The sequence below is a fragment of the Pomacea canaliculata genome, linkage group LG9, assembly GCF_003073045.1.
Source record: "Pomacea canaliculata isolate SZHN2017 linkage group LG9, ASM307304v1, whole genome shotgun sequence".
NCBI lineage: Eukaryota > Metazoa > Mollusca > Gastropoda > Architaenioglossa > Ampullariidae > Pomacea > Pomacea canaliculata.
The window spans coordinates 26,914,353-26,932,169 of record NC_037598.1 but is presented as its reverse complement, the minus strand read 5'-3'; the positions used below and the strand labels follow the sequence as shown (position 1 = coordinate 26,932,169).

General features: G+C 42.5%; 1 long non-coding RNA gene across 1 annotated transcript; it reads right to left on the bottom strand.

Moving 5' to 3' along the window:
* Positions 1 to 8,491: 8,491 nt before the first annotated feature.
* Positions 8,492 to 16,623, bottom strand: LOC112572802. The gene is made up of 3 exons (XR_003101075.1): positions 16,501 to 16,623; positions 9,251 to 9,361; positions 8,492 to 8,529 (listed from the first exon to the last, which is right to left on the bottom strand). It is a non-coding gene; the product is annotated as an uncharacterized LOC112572802 (long non-coding RNA).
* Between the last annotated feature and the right edge of the window lie 1,194 nt (positions 16,624 to 17,817).

Genomic DNA, 17,817 nt, shown 5'->3' with positions numbered 1-17,817 from the left:
ATAGCTTTCCAGTCCAAACTGTTTGCATCTTGTATTGCCAGATCCTCTTGAGCCCGTGACCTGAACGTGAACCCCGGCGAGCTGAGCGTGTGTTTGGCAGCAGACTGGACTCACCATCCACAGAACCAAGACTTCATAAGGTCGTCAAGGCAAAGGCCTTGCCAAAACTATATCAACAAGCCCAAAACAATCATATTCTTCAAGCCCAAATAATATAATTAGCTCCTCCTCCAAGGACCACTTTTCAACATCTGAGCCGAATTGACTGGAATTAGCCGAGGCCATTGCCGTCTGCCACTGCCTGTCCGCTTCACGGCTGCCACAAGTGTTCTGTACTATTTTTTTTGCTAACATTTCCGACATTCCATCATCCTTGGACTTCGAATCGGTGCCTGACAGCATCTCTGTGATGTTTTCAGAGATTGCTGTCTGGCCAAAAATTTCCGCCAGTCTCTGATGCTGTTATAAAGGCGATTACTCTGAAAGCCAAGCCAAACCAACTTGCCATGGAGACCAATACCCAACAAGTCTTCTTCCTGGTGTTTAGATATTTACTTTCCTCCATCACACACATTGTAATGTCAGCTTTGTCATCGGGTGCTTTCCCATCTTTTTTATAAATGCCCTGATGAAGCCACTTCTTAAGAAATCTACGCTTGATCTCAATTAAACCAGTTTCCACTTGTCTTTTCTCTTCCCAAAGGTCACAGAGAAAGTAGTTTAGACACAGCTGTGGGCTACTTACGGGAGCACCAGCTCATCCCTTGCTCAGCATATCACCTTTTTCACAGAACTGAAACTACTTTAATTAAACTTGAAATCCGGACATATTATCTGCCCTTGACAATTAATGATGTTTCTGCCTTAACTCTACTGGAACCTGTCTGCTGCATTTGACACATGACCACTCTCTGCTCCTTCATAAACTACACACCCTGTAGGGGATTCCTGGCCCTCACTAGCGGGTTCAACTCCTGTCTCACTCAGATGCAGACTGTCTTTGGTTGTTGGTCAAACATCTCGCCCTGCTCCACTTTCTTGTGGTGTCCCTTAAGGCTCAGTACTCGCCCCAGTTCTGTATATTCTGTATGTGAAAGCCCACTTTCATCTGCATCTACTCTCACAACTTTCTCATCAATCACATGCTGATTGACACACAACTGACTGCCTCCACGCCCCGGGCTGAATTCTCACTCTGCTACCAGCGCCATAGAAGCTGTGTTCACGATGTCAAGGCCTCAAAGGGCTGGTCGGTAACAAACAAACAAAACTTAAACTCAACGATGATAAAAATGGAAAGCCCTCCTGTGCTCGAGAAGAGCAATCACTCATCGCTCGTTTGTCGCAAGATCACATCTCAAGATGGGCGAAAGCAACTCACCTTTGCCTCATCGCAGGAATCTGAGATTTACTGTCACTGCAGACATGAACCTGATAAAAAGTTAATGTGTTTTGTTTGTTCAGTCTGACCATTTGTGCGTAGACAAGTTACAGCTGTCTGTCTTCATATGACAGACACCCTTACGCTTCCTTGTCAGGTCTGCCGTATTGTAATCAAAACAAGTCACAACTGTCTGTCGTTGGTCCATTATAAGCTCCGTAATATCAAAGACATCCGTCACATTCTAAGCGCGCTACAAACAACTTCTCTGTTGTGTTTGTTTTTCCAGGTATTGGTGATGATGATGATGATGATGTAGTTTTATAGCGCGCCAGTATCCGCATCACAAAGATGCGCTCAATGCGCGGTAATCCCAGCAGCCACCAAACGTATTACAGCATGTTTTTTTTTCACGCTGCTCTTGCAACCCACCTTTTTTCATAAATTTCAGAAAGTACAAAACTCTGGGGTACTTAGTAGGAAAATATATCACTGCTCCTCTCCTTCGTTATCTGAACTGCTTCCCTTTCGCGTTGTGGCATCATGTACAAAGCTGTCCGTGCTTGCTGGCTTCCTTGCCCTGAATATTCTCTGAACTGTCCCTCCCTTACATCAGCTACACCAACTCCGCTCGTTCCGTCTGATGATTCGTCTCCTTACTCTTGCCTGTCACCACCAAAAAACATATGGCCAACAGGAGTTTAGGCTATTGGAGCAACATTCGGAACTCTCTCCCTTTCCATACCCGTCACCTTCCCACTATTGAATCCTTTACACCGTGCACTTGAAAACACACACCTCTTGTGTTAAACATACTCTCTAATACCAGTCTAACCATGCTTAGTCCTTGTCACACCCTTTCCCACCTTTTCCCCCCACTTTAGTGTATTCCCTGCCGCCGTCTGAAAATCATTGATACTCTCAGTCCTTTGTTACTTGTATCTTTGCGTTTTCTTTGTTTTATTCATCATAAGTAATGCTATCTCGCTATACGATTTGCTCATAATATGATGATGAAAATAATAGAGTGGTAGTTTGACTTTGGCATTCCTTTTTGTATTGTTGAATGTTACATTTAAGTTGCTGGACTTCATAAGTTGTATATAGATGTAGTGATTCGAAGTCTATGATGCCAAATCGAAATGTTCCGTATTAAAATTTTTGTTTACAGTTTGTATTTGTATGGATTCCGAGATATGATGCACATGAAAGTCTTGGTCTTATAAAGTTATGCGGAATTCTGCACATTTATTCTTGTAGTTGCTTTCTATCGTAATCAAATATTTCTCCTAAATGGCAACACTAGGATAAGCCTCCTTTTGTTCCTTATTTAAACTAAATAGTGCATTAAAAAAAGACTCATTTAGAAAAATCTCTTAAAGTGAATAGTCTTGATTAAGAACGCTATGCTTTGCCGCGTCACACTCTTAACCTTAGCAGACATCTACTTTAGATTCCTCTAAATCCCGCGAGGGGCACATTTCTTAAATAAACATTATTCGAGAGTTTATAAAGTCCTCAGAATGATTGTTATTACTTCCTCATTATCTTATCCAATTGATCCCTTGTATGTTGTGGGCAACTTGCCACTGATCATGCTGTTTGTCCGATGCGAATGCGATAAAAGCGCTGAGAGGCACGACCTTAATTTTGTGATAAAGTGCTTACATGTACCGATTCATTTAAGTATCACTACCATCATCTTTTATAAGTGCGCACTTAATCTCATTTGGATGAAGTGAATGAAAAGTAAACAAAATAACAGATTGATGTAGGCTTTGCTTACAAAGAGCAAAAGTATCCACGTGTGTACGTTATTTTTGCATTTTTAAAGTAATACCCACGCTGCTTGGCTAAATAACCTGGCATTAACGACTGCTTGCGTTTCTCGCCAAACGAAATGACCCAGTAATAAAGTTGTAAATCATAGGACATATGCTTAAAGCTTCAATGAATTGGGAACAAAAACATTAAAGACAGGAAATACCATCCTTGTAGTTCAAGGCTGTCATCGCCTGTAGGGCGAAGACTATTATCACCTATGAGGGGAGACTTACAGCCCGCTAAATTACTCTGGAGTCGAGCACATTGACAGGTATCTCCATGACAGATGTATTTTTCTTTACCATTGAGTGCATGAGTGCAGGGTGTAAACTCGAGATAGATACGTGTGTTGCAACGCCGATAGCGGCTCTACTTACTCTGATTGTCCCATTCAATTAGATTCAGCAACTACATACTGCTTCCCCCAGGTGACTTGCAGAAAGGTTTAAGATCACCTTCAAGCAGTGGACATGCATGTCGGGAGCACTTGAAGGTATGGCTACCATGGTTGACTCTGTCTTGCCATTATTAGCAAGACAAGCCGGACCAGAAACAGGTTTCGGTGCCTTCAGAGTTGTACTTGCAATAGAGTTTTTACCGACTGCGACGTTTACTGCAACAAGGAAAAAATCAGATGTTTACATAACTGGAAAATCTATATTGATGAATATTACAGTTGAAAAATTACAAACGAGTCAGAATGCAAGGAGAGCACTATTAGCAAAACACACGCTTGTTTATAAGTATGCGATCTTCGTTGTTTACAGCTCATAAAATGTGTATTAAACAATAAAGATTATATGAGAAATACGATGATTTTCCCGAATCTCACTAAAAATACCCGAATCAAGCTTTTACGATTCGTATTTACTTTTACGGGAAGCTCGGAGAACACGTATTTGTTGTCTCCTTCACATCCTGCTCCTCCACCAAGTGCATGATGGTACTGAAACCCACAAAACCAGAAGACTTTGTTTTGTATTTGTAAATGTTAAGGGCCAAAACGGAAGAGGAAAATTACAAGAGATTATTACTACATTTCTTAATATTCTTTTTAATAATAATAATGTTGGAGGCCATTTTTCTATTTGGATGGGTAGTGCACGCGAATGTAGGGCAGAGGGATGAGGATGACAATGCGATGATCAACTTTATTTGTCAGCGGGCAATTTGAGCATGTGATGTGCTCTAGTTACAAAGTAAAAGTTAGAATAAAAGTAAAAATAAAGTTTGTTGCAAGGTGCAGCGTTAAAAGATGTAAACATGAAAAATATTAACATTGAAAAAAGAAGTGGCTCGGACAATTTTATATATATCAAACAAACACAAGCTTCCATCAAGAATAACCATGTGCGCACCACACACACACCACTGACACTTCATCTGAGATTGAGGCAGCTGGACCGCAGATGGCACAACCAATTTCAGGTGTCTATTACTTTTACATATTGGCATACCTGAGTTTACCTGAGTTTACCTGGTTTACCTGAGCTTGTAATACAAATTCTCTCGTTAGTACATGATCAGGTATAGACAAAATGCGTGAAGCTTCCTGTTTGTGGTGATCACAAAAAGAAACTAAATACCTCTGACACCAATTATCTTAAGAACAGATGTAGGACAATAATTGTTCAGTGTTCCTATCATGACAGAGAGATTGCGAAACCAACATACAAATGAAAAGATAAAAGACTCAATAAATGACTGTTAGAAACGGCCTAAGATTGCTTGACTAACTGAAAACCTATTGAGCTTACGAAGAAAGTACATTAAATTCTTTTCTTTTTTTTCGCCACTTTTAACAATGTGTTCGGTGTTTAAATTCCATTTGAGCTGGCAATCAAAGATAGTTCCCTGAAAAAGTTAACAAGTTCAACAGGTTTACTGTGTATCACACTGGCAGCAACAAAATCTTGGATTGTCCTAAAGTCTATATTTACTTCTTTTGTTTTGTCTACATTTAGCTCCAGTAAGCTCTCGTCGCACCACTGTACAAAATTTGTGAAGGCATTACCATGGCCTCTCTTACGTTCCTGAAAAAGAGTCAACAATGCAGTGTCATCAGAGAACTTAATGACCTTTAGCCTGTTGCTCTCACAAGATTTGTGTTGATGGAACGATATACGATGTACGAAAGTTGGGTCAATGCCAAAGATTGCGAGATGAGATTCCGTACAGGTGTCAATGACTGTAAGATTTTTGACTGCAGAACTTTACTGACTTGTCAAAGATTCCGTGTGATGCAGGGCTGCATTCACCGACATCTGTTCAGTGTGCCTAACCTTCCTTTGTCTTCCTTTTATCATCACTGGTCAGAACAGAGAGCGACCTTAACTCGGCCGTGATGCAGCGAGTTATAAGTGCACTAATTAAACTGTCTTATTTGTTGGCCTCCTGCATGATGACAAGAGATAAATATGTAACACCCCTCGACGAAATGAGTCTCAAGTCGCTTGAGGTACCCTAGTGCATCAGTACCGATTTCAGACGAAATTCAAAACGCTGTTTCTCTACTGTTTCCCAGTCATAACTCATCGTGTTATACCTTGCCAGAAAGCCGGAGTCTATATGTTCATCTTCTTCAAAGAACGATTCAAATTATTAAACAAAAGATATGTCTGCAAAAGTTTAGGAGTAAACAAACGTGGTCGGCCATCTCGACGCTAATCTTTGAACCGCGTCTCTCAAAATGGCCGCCACCGTACTGTCACACTTCAAACGTTGATAACTCACTCAACGTCAGGACTAGAACAACAATTTTTGTATCAGAAAGAAAGTTCAAAACCCGTACTTTTTAAAAATATGCAATTTGCCAATATCAAATTTCCGACTAAATTTCGTCGTGGAGGTCACATATAGTAAAAGTCTCGATGATGATCAACAAGACTTGAAAATAAATTGTTTTACAGTACAAATGAGAGAAAATTATGCAATGTGGTCTTTTTATATTTTTTGATCCCCAAAAAAGGAGGTTGAAACTGATTAGGGTCATTGCTCACTATGATGGTTAAGGATTTTTAGAAGGAGTATGCATGTGTAGGGAGGGGAAAATGTGCACACAAACTATTTGTCCTGGACCAGTCCGTGCCTCCATGTTTTTAGTTTATTTTAAACCTCTTCTCTACTTTATGGACTGTAATGTAGGAAAGTATGTATGGTGAGAATGAATGAGAATGTCAGCGGGTGTGGATTGAGAATTGGTTGTAACAGACAGGTGTGTAAGGGGGTGGAAGGTGGAGAGCTGACACGCAAGTATATTGTGTTTTTCCGTGCAAAGCGCTACGAATTGTGTATTTCACGTACGGCTCGGGCTGTGCTCACATCTGGTTAGTGTGACCGGGGTGAGTATTCCCGACCGTGCGGCCAGTGGGCAGCGATCGACATCGAACATCGAACCTCGAACAGAGGCTTCGCTTATTTGTACCTGTGTGGTTCTTAGTGAATTCACTCACCGCCTGGCTGCTGCTAAACCTCAGTCAACTGCTGCTGTTTAGCAAGCTCTCGAAAGAAGTTTGCTGGAGTCTCCTGTCGTTCCCACTGTGTTGCGGGGGGAATAATCGCCGTGCTGACGAAGAGGGTGCTGTGGAAAGCACTACCTGGGCGTCGACCATGGAACCAATCTCACCTCGTCCTTTCGCAAAGACAACTCCGACTAAGCCGTCGCTGTCCGTGCGTCCGTGGAGTGTCGAAGTTACCGCCGTACTGCTGATGTCGTTTCATCGAAAGTAAGACTTTCCTTTTTCTATTAGAGTCCACAAGTAGAGAGGAGAGCGTAGGTGTCGTACCCCTCCCGCAGTTCTCTCCCATCTCTGGGTTACAGAGTAAGACAGTGAGTGCGGCATAGCCTGAAAGTTGAAAAGCACGTGGACTTTTCGTGGCCAAGAAACAGTGCTCTGAGAACTGTCATTTTGAATGTATATTTATTAACGTGCTAGAAAAGCTGTAGTGAATTAAGTTAGCAGTTTAGGAAACTGCAGAAGACCAGCCTCGAGCGGTCTTAGGCATTACGTGTGCTGTGTTAATTTGGATATTGTGTTGTGTACGAGTGCAAGAGTAGAGTGTAAGCTGTTCATTCTGGAAGTCTCGTGTGTAGTCCTAAATTGAAGTATCGCGTTATTTGAAAGAATGCGCGAGTCTACGGCTGGTCGTGACAATGTAGAATAGTACTAGATAGGGTAAATTCGAGTTACCTGTTTTTTTCCGGTGTGGGCTAATGTGACCTTGAAGGAGGAGAAGCACCTCCCCTGACGTCTCGCTTCGGTCCAGCAGCATGTGGTCGTGCACCGTCGTCGTGACGTCACCGTGGAGTTGGCTGCTGTGACCCGGGACCCCCACGACACGGCCGGTGAGGAACAATACGTCGCTGAGCTACACGGAGCGACCACAGAGTTTCCTACCTCCCCGCGGGAAGGAAAACCCGCTCCTAGTGGGTTACAAGTGTGATTTGTGTTATTCGTATTCAGACTGGAGATGCGAAGGGCGACAACACTACGCTAGGTCGGCGCCGAACTGTGAGCATGGTTACAGGCAACTGATATTGTGACGATCTGGTATTGAGACTAAGCTTAGAGAAGGTGTGTTGGTGAGTCAGTATACATGGTTAGGAACTGATACATCGAGGACTAGAACATTGGAAACTAAGTTACAAACTGAGAGACTCGTAGATATTAAGAGTAGAGGCTGCATTACCAGATGTTTACTTATCATAGATGGTTTTGACCATCTTCGAGAAAGAACTGTGTGTTGAGACAAACAGCAACAAACTAGACCTCTGTCAGTAAATAGACGAGCAGCCCATGGGCAGATCTTTGATCTATTGTGTGAAAGTTGCGACATGTGGACGTGTTGGAGTGTGTGGTTCCTCTGGTGACAGCCGCATCCGTGACACAGACACAGACACAGAGAATGTTACAGCTTGTAGACGTGACCGCCCACTGATATTAGTGCAAGCAGCTGGCACCAAACCTTGTAAAACTCCTGTTGGGTGTGCAATTGATTAGGCTTTCTGACCTGGATAAACATGGATAAACATTGATCACATTACTCGCAAGTGGAGAGCCATCTTCGAGAAGCTATAATTTGCTGCAGTTTGTGTATTCATGAGATGCAGTCGGCCTATAAGACTGCTGATGCTGGTCTTACTAAGACGGATAAATGAAGCTTCTTCTACTTTGTGATGAGAAATTATATTTAGAGCCTTCACACCTTGGAGGTTTCCAGCCTACTTGACAATAACACGTCCCATCCTTAGCGTTTGCATGTGTTTCCACATCCTTGTCCACAGGGCTGACTGCAGTTGTCTCCCCAGTAACCCGCACTGCAACCTGTTCACGGAACATGAATGGCTTTAAGAGACAACGTGTCTTGACAGACAACTACAAAGACTTTAAAGTAAGTAGATGCTTTCAATAATTTTCATGTCAGAGAGCTAACAGACGTTGACAAAAGCAGTTAATTTTCTATGGATACATTCGATATCCACACAAAATCAAGCAAGAGGAAGAAAGAAAACGTGTTCAAGACAGTGTGTTATTTTGTGGAAAGGAAGACTTTTCGTGTTAGGCTTCTTTTCTTTCGAAAAAGGGTGTGTGATAAAAGTTATGTGCTGTTCATCTTAGAAAAAGTTCAAGCATAAGAAATCTTCTATTGCACGTTTCAAACAAACTTTAGGTGGCCTGTGGTCAGTTCATAACTATTTTTAGAACCGTCTTTTCTGTTACTCTTGAACTGGCTAATGTACCTGTTTTGATCTGATTTTACTTTTCTTAACAAGCAATAAATTATGTGTTCATATTCAAGCAGCAGGACCTCAGAAACGATACTAATTTATATCATCAATTTCATAAATCAGTTATTAGGTGTGGTAGTCTCAAAGCTGTGCTACAAAGCTGTCATTTTGTCATTAGTATGATTAGTAAAACACCTAATTATGTTTACGTGTTACCCTCATACGTTTTTGAGGAAAATACAACTTCATCCTACATGAACACTTCAGATGAGTAAGATTTTTTGGCTAAGTTTACTTAAATAAATAAAACTAGTTACCTTTTAAACATTGACCAGTGGTATTATCGCAGTAGCCTTCCTGGTCTGTTCCAGTACATGTCTTACTACACTCATGTGTACAGTTCGCACCCCAATAATCCTTTAAGCATCCTAAAACAAAAATCACTTTATATATAATATACATTCACGACATCGGTGGCGGACTCTGGTTGAGGTCTTATGTGCAACCTGATGCACGAAGAGGAATAGATAGATATACATGCATATTTTTTATATTTTAGTGCTCAGATTTTCAATCTCTAAGAAAATATAACAGAGAAAATCAGTAAGAAATCAGGACTGATATAATGTCACGACCACGTAACACACTGACGTCACCGCCTCACACACGGCGTTCACGCGCATTCGAACAACACAAAACACAACGATCTGTCCGTGGGATTCTCGTCTTTTTTTTATATATACTATAATAGCCCGCTGTTACTAATCCTCTCTTTCGGTGGATAGCTGGTCAACAGGTCGAACACACACAGAAAGCAAAATAAAGAATACCAAGTAGAGGACAGATACACCAGCTTTCCTCCACTGCCTCAAATATACATGAAAATCACCACTCGCTCTCACTCGTCAAAAACCATCCAAAGTACATTTCTAACTGGTCAGTCCTGTACCAAGAAAAGGAGCGCCGCTCTGGAACTCGGTCCAGAATACAAATGGTCTCCCTGATAATTTATAGACAAAATGAAAACACTGTCACTGTTCGCCAGTGTCACTTCAACGAACATAAAAAGGTCCGACGTATCTCTGCGTCAGGACCGCTCCCACTCAGTCCACGACGAGCGTACAGGTCACTTACACACTCCCGAAACACACTAAGGCACATATTCCATCAGGATCTCCGTAGCTGCAACACAATGCTACACAATGCTACACCACAACAAAAACTCAAGGAATCACCATTATTTTACATTTTACCATTATACAACGCTGTCCTAAAATCACTTTAGTCTGTGTGCGTGCCTGCACCAACACCCTTTGGCCTCGCTAGGTAAATTATAATATGTCGTCACATATGCTTTTTGCTATTCGTTTTACCCACACCTATAATTTCATGTTAAAGGACAACAATACCTGTAACGACACGCAAAACAAAGGGACGTAAAAATTACAGGCGACGACTCTTGATCCCAACACCTTTTCTCTTTTCTTAATATGAAACTGAAATGTTGTGTATCAGAATATTTTTCATTCAATATCTATATCGATACACCACTGTAATGATTTACATGGTTCACACAGGTATGACCACAGAGATAAAAAGGACTTTGAATACATTTACATTTTAAACGTTACCGATTACCTTTTAAAGCTGCAGGCAGAACTGAGTACAAGTATCTGTCACGCGTATTTCATTAGTGTGTTTGTGTGTATGTGTCGTGAACGACTTTGAAATGATGTTATATTTCCTTTCTCTCAAAACAAGTGTCTAAAAGTATTAGATTATGTTTATTCAAGATAATCTTTTATGCCGTGAAGCTGGTTTTTTTTCGATATTTTCTTAAACACCTCATGCTGATTTCTATGTTTCTACAGATGTCAATGTCCACAAGTTCCAGAGACTAATAGATGACAGGCCTAGTGACACTATGAGATTCCTAAAGTCAAATAGGTCTGAACAAACCAAAATACCCAGGATGAGGCTTAATGGAGAGTATCTAACAAGCAGAACACACAGGCAAAGGAAAAGGAAAAGGAAAGGGCACCAGCACAGGGCACCACCCAAACAGACGTCAAACCTAATCACCAACAGAAAAAGACAACACAAACAAAATAGACGATACATGCGGCGGCACAAGACAGCGAACCCATCACCCACCCCTACAGTGCCAAATCACCGCGAGGGGGAAGCACTTTCCCTGAAAAAAAAATCATCAACATCAGCAACAACGACGACGACGACGACGACGACGACGACGACGACGAGAGGGGAGAGAGCAGCCTGAGAGAAGGACGCAGCGAGTCATCGCCAACCAGCAGCCCGGTTGACTGAGTCTGTGCTCGGACCTACGTTCTGTCTTAGATAATCCTCCAGGTGGCCAGCAGGCTGTCACCACCATCAAGAGCTCCAACAGCCTACGGACACGCGTTCAAGCATTATTTACAGAGTGAACGCGAGTGTCAGCCGTGTGGTAGGTCACTGTCTGGGGGCTACCATAAGGCGATCGCTTGACTGAAGCAACATCAGAAGGAAGGATGGAACCAGTTTCTGACAGCGGACGTCGCCTGCTGGAGGCCTTCACACAACTGGAAGCTACGTGGCCTCGCATCCAGAGGAGTTTGCTGCGCGGAAAGACACAGAACACAAGACCAGAGACAGAACACAAGACCAGAGACAGAACACAAGACCAGAGACACAACACAAGACAAGAGACACAACACAAGACCAGAGACAGAGCACAAGACCAGGAGGAAACATGAAATCAATTTAACGAATGAAACGCCCTTCAAAGAGCGTCATCGCCACATTCCACCAGGCATGTCAAAGGCATTCCACCAGGCATTCCACCATTCAAAGGCACTCCACCAGGCATGTCACCAGGCATGACCAAGTCAAAGACTGCTTGCAGCCGTTGTTACACAATGGCAGTATTCGTCCTTTGCTTTCGCCATGGTCCTCCAATGTGGTGTGGGTGAAAAAGAAAGATGGCGCCCTCAGACAATGCGCTGATTTCAGACAGCTGAATGCACGCACCATTGAGGACTCCTCTGCCTTGCCAAGAGTTATGAAGAATTACTTGACACACTTTGCAAAATACTTCACTGTGTTAGACTTGAAAAGCGGCTATCACCAGATGGAGATAGCACAAGAACATCAAGAACGCACGGCATTCAGTTTCTCCACTTGGCTTCTATGAGTATAACAGCATGGCTATGGGCTTAGCTAATGCACCAGCCACCTTCCAGCGGCTGATGGAGGAATGTCTGGGGGACTTACAGCTACACATCTGCCTAGTTTTACTCGATCACATTAAAGTTTTCTCTGACACCTTCGATGAACATCTGGAGAGGTAGAGCGAGTACTACAGCGCTTGGAAGAAAATGGATTCAAGCTTAACCCCTAGAAGCGTTTATTTTGCCAGGACAGAGTGAAATACTTGTCTCCTCACCAGGGATTGAAGCTAACCCAAAAAATGTGCAAAAGTGCGTGACTGGCTGACACCTGCAAACCTAGAGGAAGTAAGAGGATTTCGAGGTTTTGCCGGATACTACAGAAGATTTGTGAAAGGCTTTTCCAAGATCGCGAAGCCACTTGTCGATCTTACGCCAGTATTGCACAAGAAGAAAACAGGAGGAGATCTGAAAAGAGCCAACAAGCTAAGTGGCGGGGTGCCAAGAGGAGGAGGCAGCATTGCAGACGTTAGAGGACTGTTTAACGTCTTCACCGATTCTGGGGTACCCTGACTGTAAGCTACCTTCGAGCTCCATATCGATGTTAGCACGTCGGGGTTAGGAGCAGTCCTCTATCAGGAACAAGAAAGGACAGCAGCGAGTATTGTGCTGTGCCAGCAGAGGACTGAATAAAGCCGAGAAAAATAAACCAGCATGCAAGCTGGAGTTTTGTCTCTGAAATGGGCAGTAACACAGAAAGTTCACGATTATCTCTATGGCCATAAGTTTCCGGTGAAGACGGAAAAGAACGCGTTAACGCACGTGTTAACACCAACCACACTAGGAGCAGCGGACACCGGTGGCTGGCAGCGCTGGCGACGTACAACGTTTACATCACGTACAGGCCGGGCAGCAGCAACGCACACTCCGACGCACTGTGCGAATGAGCACACCGGGATTTGTCCATCGTGTGTTGCAACAAAAATGTAACCATCTAAGGCTGATAGATGGGGTTTTTAAATCTGTTATCAATGAGCAGCCACGCAAACAGCTAGAACTGCCATCCAGCTACGTGCTCAGAGTGTTGCAAATGTTGCACAGCGATGTGGGCCACCCAGGTCATAATGAATGAACGCTGCACCTTCTGCGAGACAGGTTCTGTTGGAGAGGGAGGGTCGGTGATGTGGACAGTTACATCGTGTTCCGCGGTGTGTATGACAGAAAGGCGCACCTGACAGTCGTGCCTCCGCCTAGTGAATGTTGTTACGACTCGGGAGCTATGTTGGTCGACTTCCTTACCATAGAAGCAGCTAAGGGCGTCTTTCAAACAATAAACATCAACACATCTTAGTTTACAGATCACTTCACAGTGTGCACAGGCCAGCCAACCAAGAACACGACAGCAAACACAACGGCGCCAGCCCTGTTCTATAACTTCACTGCACACTACGGGATGGCCTGGCGGCTGCACTCCGATCAAGGTGCTAATTTTGAAAGTCGTCTAATCAAAAGAATTGTGCCTGATAACGGATTGCATAAATCTCGGACTACCCCATACCCACCTAGGTTCAATCGCACATTGCTCACGGAAACATATCAAATGATTTTAATAGAACACAGTACTGTATATACCATACACACAAAATGCAGGATTTCACTTTCGTCAAGAGCGCGATGTGAAAAGGTGTTAAATAGTCCTCCACGATTGTGGGGAAACCCGCACGTGTACTAACAATTGTTTGCGCATGCGCACACGTGGATTTTGTCGACGGCCCAAGAGCTGTGCTGCGGTGAAACGGTTGACACAGCGACCGGTCAGGCGCTCGGGAGGTCGAGCTTTAGCGATGCGGAAATGCTGCCCTGGAAAGGGGAACTCTATTCAGAAAGGACACTATTTAAACCAAAGAACGCTCTGCAAAAGTCTCAATTCTTCCTACCCACACACCCAAACAAAAAATAAACACAGCAAACAAACACACAAACCAAACTTACTAAACTAATAACAGTGATATAAGAGGCGGATTAATACAGAATAGTCCGCGATTGCCCACAGTCGTGGAACACTTGATGTTCGTCACATTGACCACGTCATCTTTGCCAACTGCTGAGAGTCTTGATTCGCTTCTGTCGTAGCAAGTTCTTTGTGTATTTAACTAGACCGGTTGGTGTCATTCTCTGTGATAGGCGAAACGTACGTGCCTCAGGGTCCAGTGATGTGCTTTTGTGGCTGAGGGAGTGGAGTGTTAGTAGTGTCAAAGATGGAGATAGAAGTCCCATGGTGACCATGTGTTGATTGTTGATGATGAGAACAGCAAATTTCCTCTTTCAACTCGATCGTTCGCTTTTGAAGAGATTCAAAACTATTGCCTTTAACATTTCGTGGTTTATTTTTTTTATAACATCGAAGGTGCGCTTGCTAGCATCTCTGCTTTATAGGCAATGTGTTTGCCAATTCCGATGCTATCCCTATCTGTTGTTTCATTGTTTCTGTCATTTTTAGTAAGTTTTCTAATTTTTTCAACTATCAGATTGTTGGGTGTTTTTCGAGACTGTCTGCTTCTTTTTGTTCAGACTTCCCACTCTCTTTCTGACGCCCTTCGTATGCTCCTATCTCTTCCATTTTCTGAGGCGTACTAAAACAGACTTTCATCAGCGCTGGATCTTTTTCCTTGTTTCCTCTCTTGTCTTTATTTCGACCATGACTTACTTTCAACAGACGCAGGAAAAACAGCACAGCACCAACAAAGCACAATACCTACAAACCCAGTCAGCCCTCGCGTCGTCGTCCAAACACACCATTTCTTAGGCGAGTACAGGTCAGCAACTGAACAGTCATAAATTGCTTGGACTACCTCTCCTTCATGCTGCAAACATCTCTCGAATCACAAATCACATTATGGATTGACTCTAAAATTTAAAACCATTTCTAGTCGGAAGCATAGGAAGTCTCCACAAATATGTTGTCCTCTGTCACTCAAAGGCCGAACATTCACTTTTGGTCTAAAAAATACATTTGTTCACCGAACGAAGTCACACACACACACACACGTCCTTCTTCCGGCATGACCATCTCTCACCCCCAACTTTCAATCATGAAGTACTACGATTGTTAGAGCTGTCTTGTTGTAGTCACTCCATATTCATAGAAAGCTCAATTCGTCGTGCTTTTTTTTAACTTTTAGTCTCCTCCTAGTTATTAGAATTTTCTTTTCCCGTTCCACGTTTGTCCTTTTTTTCAGGATGGATCAAAAGTTTATCTGTGCTTATGACAGGGAAAATGTTTTATCCAGGGAGGTTTGAGGAGTAGTGCACAGAATCGCCTCACTGTGGCTTAACCCTCACCTCCTCCACCATCGGACCCCCCATTCTTTGTATGCGAGACAGTACTCGTTAGACCTTTGAAAGTAATATTTGTGTCTCCTAGATTTGAGGACTATAACGAGTTTCTGAACGGTGGTGCAAGTAAAGAACAACAATTTACACAAAGACACACATTAATAAGGGCCTGAGGTCAATGTATCATGACCTTTTCGCGACTAATGAGCACTTTGAGAGCTTCATTTTGCCCTCCCCCAAATATACAAACTTATAAGTACCTAAAAGGTGTCAAGTGACTGGGCACCATCGTCACCCACGTAGCGGGAACAGTAAGACTTTCCTACTCATTAGCTGAATTGTCAGGGTAAGGTGGAAAGGTTCGAACTGTTCAAGAAGACGGAGAAACTTTGTGAAACGAACTTGTAGAGTGGGACATTGGTATTTAGTAGCGGTGCTGTGCACCCTGAGTAATCTAGCCACGTGACTGTGTTTTCTTGCTGGCAGTGCGAAATAGTTGATTTGGCATTTACATTCATTGATTTCATGCCATTTCAGAATAGTTAATTGCACTTAAGGAAGAAGACCATATGATTTATTGAGGATACATGTGTGTGATGACTTGTTACTTTGTATAACTGTTATAATTTATGTTGACCAGTGGGTTAGGAGGACTAGCGTGATAAGCAACAAACTAGACCTCTGTCAGTAAATAGACGAGCAGCCCATGGGCAGATCTTTGTCTATTGTGTGAAAGTGCGTGTGGACGTGTTGTGTGTGTTGCTCTGGTGACAGCCGCATCCGTGACACGGACACAGACACAGAGAATGTTACTTGTAGAACCGCCGCTGATATTCTGCAAGCAGTGCACCAGCCTGTAAACTCCTGTGAATTGATAGGCCTTTCTGACCTGGATAAACATGGATGAACATTTGATCACATTTAGCAAAGATCTTGGAGAGCTATAATTTGCTTGAATGTTTGTGTATTCATGAAGATGTCGGCCTATAAGGCTGGCTGATGCTGGAGAATGTCTTATTATAAATGTCCTTCTTCTACTTGTGTGATGATAAATTTATATTTACCTTCACACTTTGGAGGTTTCCAGCCTGGTTGACAATCACACTGCCTATTCGTCTTGTTGCATGAGCCTTTACATCCTTGTCCACAGGGCTGACTGCAGTTGTCTCCCCAGTAACCCGCACTGCAACCTGTTCACGGAACATGCATGGCTTTAAGAGACAACGTGTCTTGACAGACAACTACAAAGACTTTAACGTAAGTAGATGCTTTCAATAGTTTTCATGTCAGAGAGCTAACAGACGTTGACAAAAGCAGTTAATTTTCAATGGATACATTCGATATCCACACAAAATCAAGCAAGAGGAAGAAAGAAAACGTGTTCAAGACAATTTGTTATTTTATGGAAAGGAAGACTTTTCATGTTAGGCTTCTCTTCTTTCGAAAAAGTGTGTGATAAAAGTTATGTGCTGTTCATCTTAGAAAAATTTCAAGCATAAGAAATCTTCTATTGCACGTTTCAAACAAACTTTTGGTGGCCTGTGGTCAGTTCATAACTATTTGTAGAACCGTCTTTTCTCTTACTCTTGAACTGACTAATGTACCTGTTTGTAAATTATCTGTCCATATTCAAGCAGCAGGACCTCAGAAACGATACTGATTTATATCATCAATTTCATAAATCAGTTATTAGGTGTGGCAGTCTCAAAGCTGTGCTACAAAGCTGTCCTTTTGTCATTAATGTGATTAGTAAAGCACCTAATTATGTTTGCGTGTTACCCTCATACGTTTTCGATGAAAATACAACTTCATTCTACATGAACACTTGAGATAAGTAAGATTTTTTCGGCTAAGTTTTGTTCCAGTACATGTCTTACTACACTCTTGTATACAGTTCGCACCCCAATAATCCTTTGAGCATCCTAACGACATCGGTGGCGGACTCTGGTTGAGGTCTTATGTGCAACCTGATGCACGAAGAGGAATAGATAGATATACAAGCATTTTTTTTTTTTTTTTTTTTTTTTTTTACATTTTAGTGCTCAGATTTGCAATCTCTTCGTAAAATATAACAGAGAAAATCAGTAAGAAATCAGGACTGATATAAACAACACAAACTCAAGGAATCACCATTATTTTACATTTTACCATTATACAACGCTGTCCTAAAATCACTTTAGTCTGTGTGGCGATGCCTGCACCAACACCCTTTTGGCCTCGCTAGGTAAATTATAATATGTCGTCACATATGCTTTTTTTGCTGATCGTTTTACCCACACCTATAATTCATGTAAAGGACAACAATACTCTGTAACGAAACACAAAACAAAGGGACATAATAATTACAGGGTGACGACTCTTGGTCTCAAACACCTTTTCTC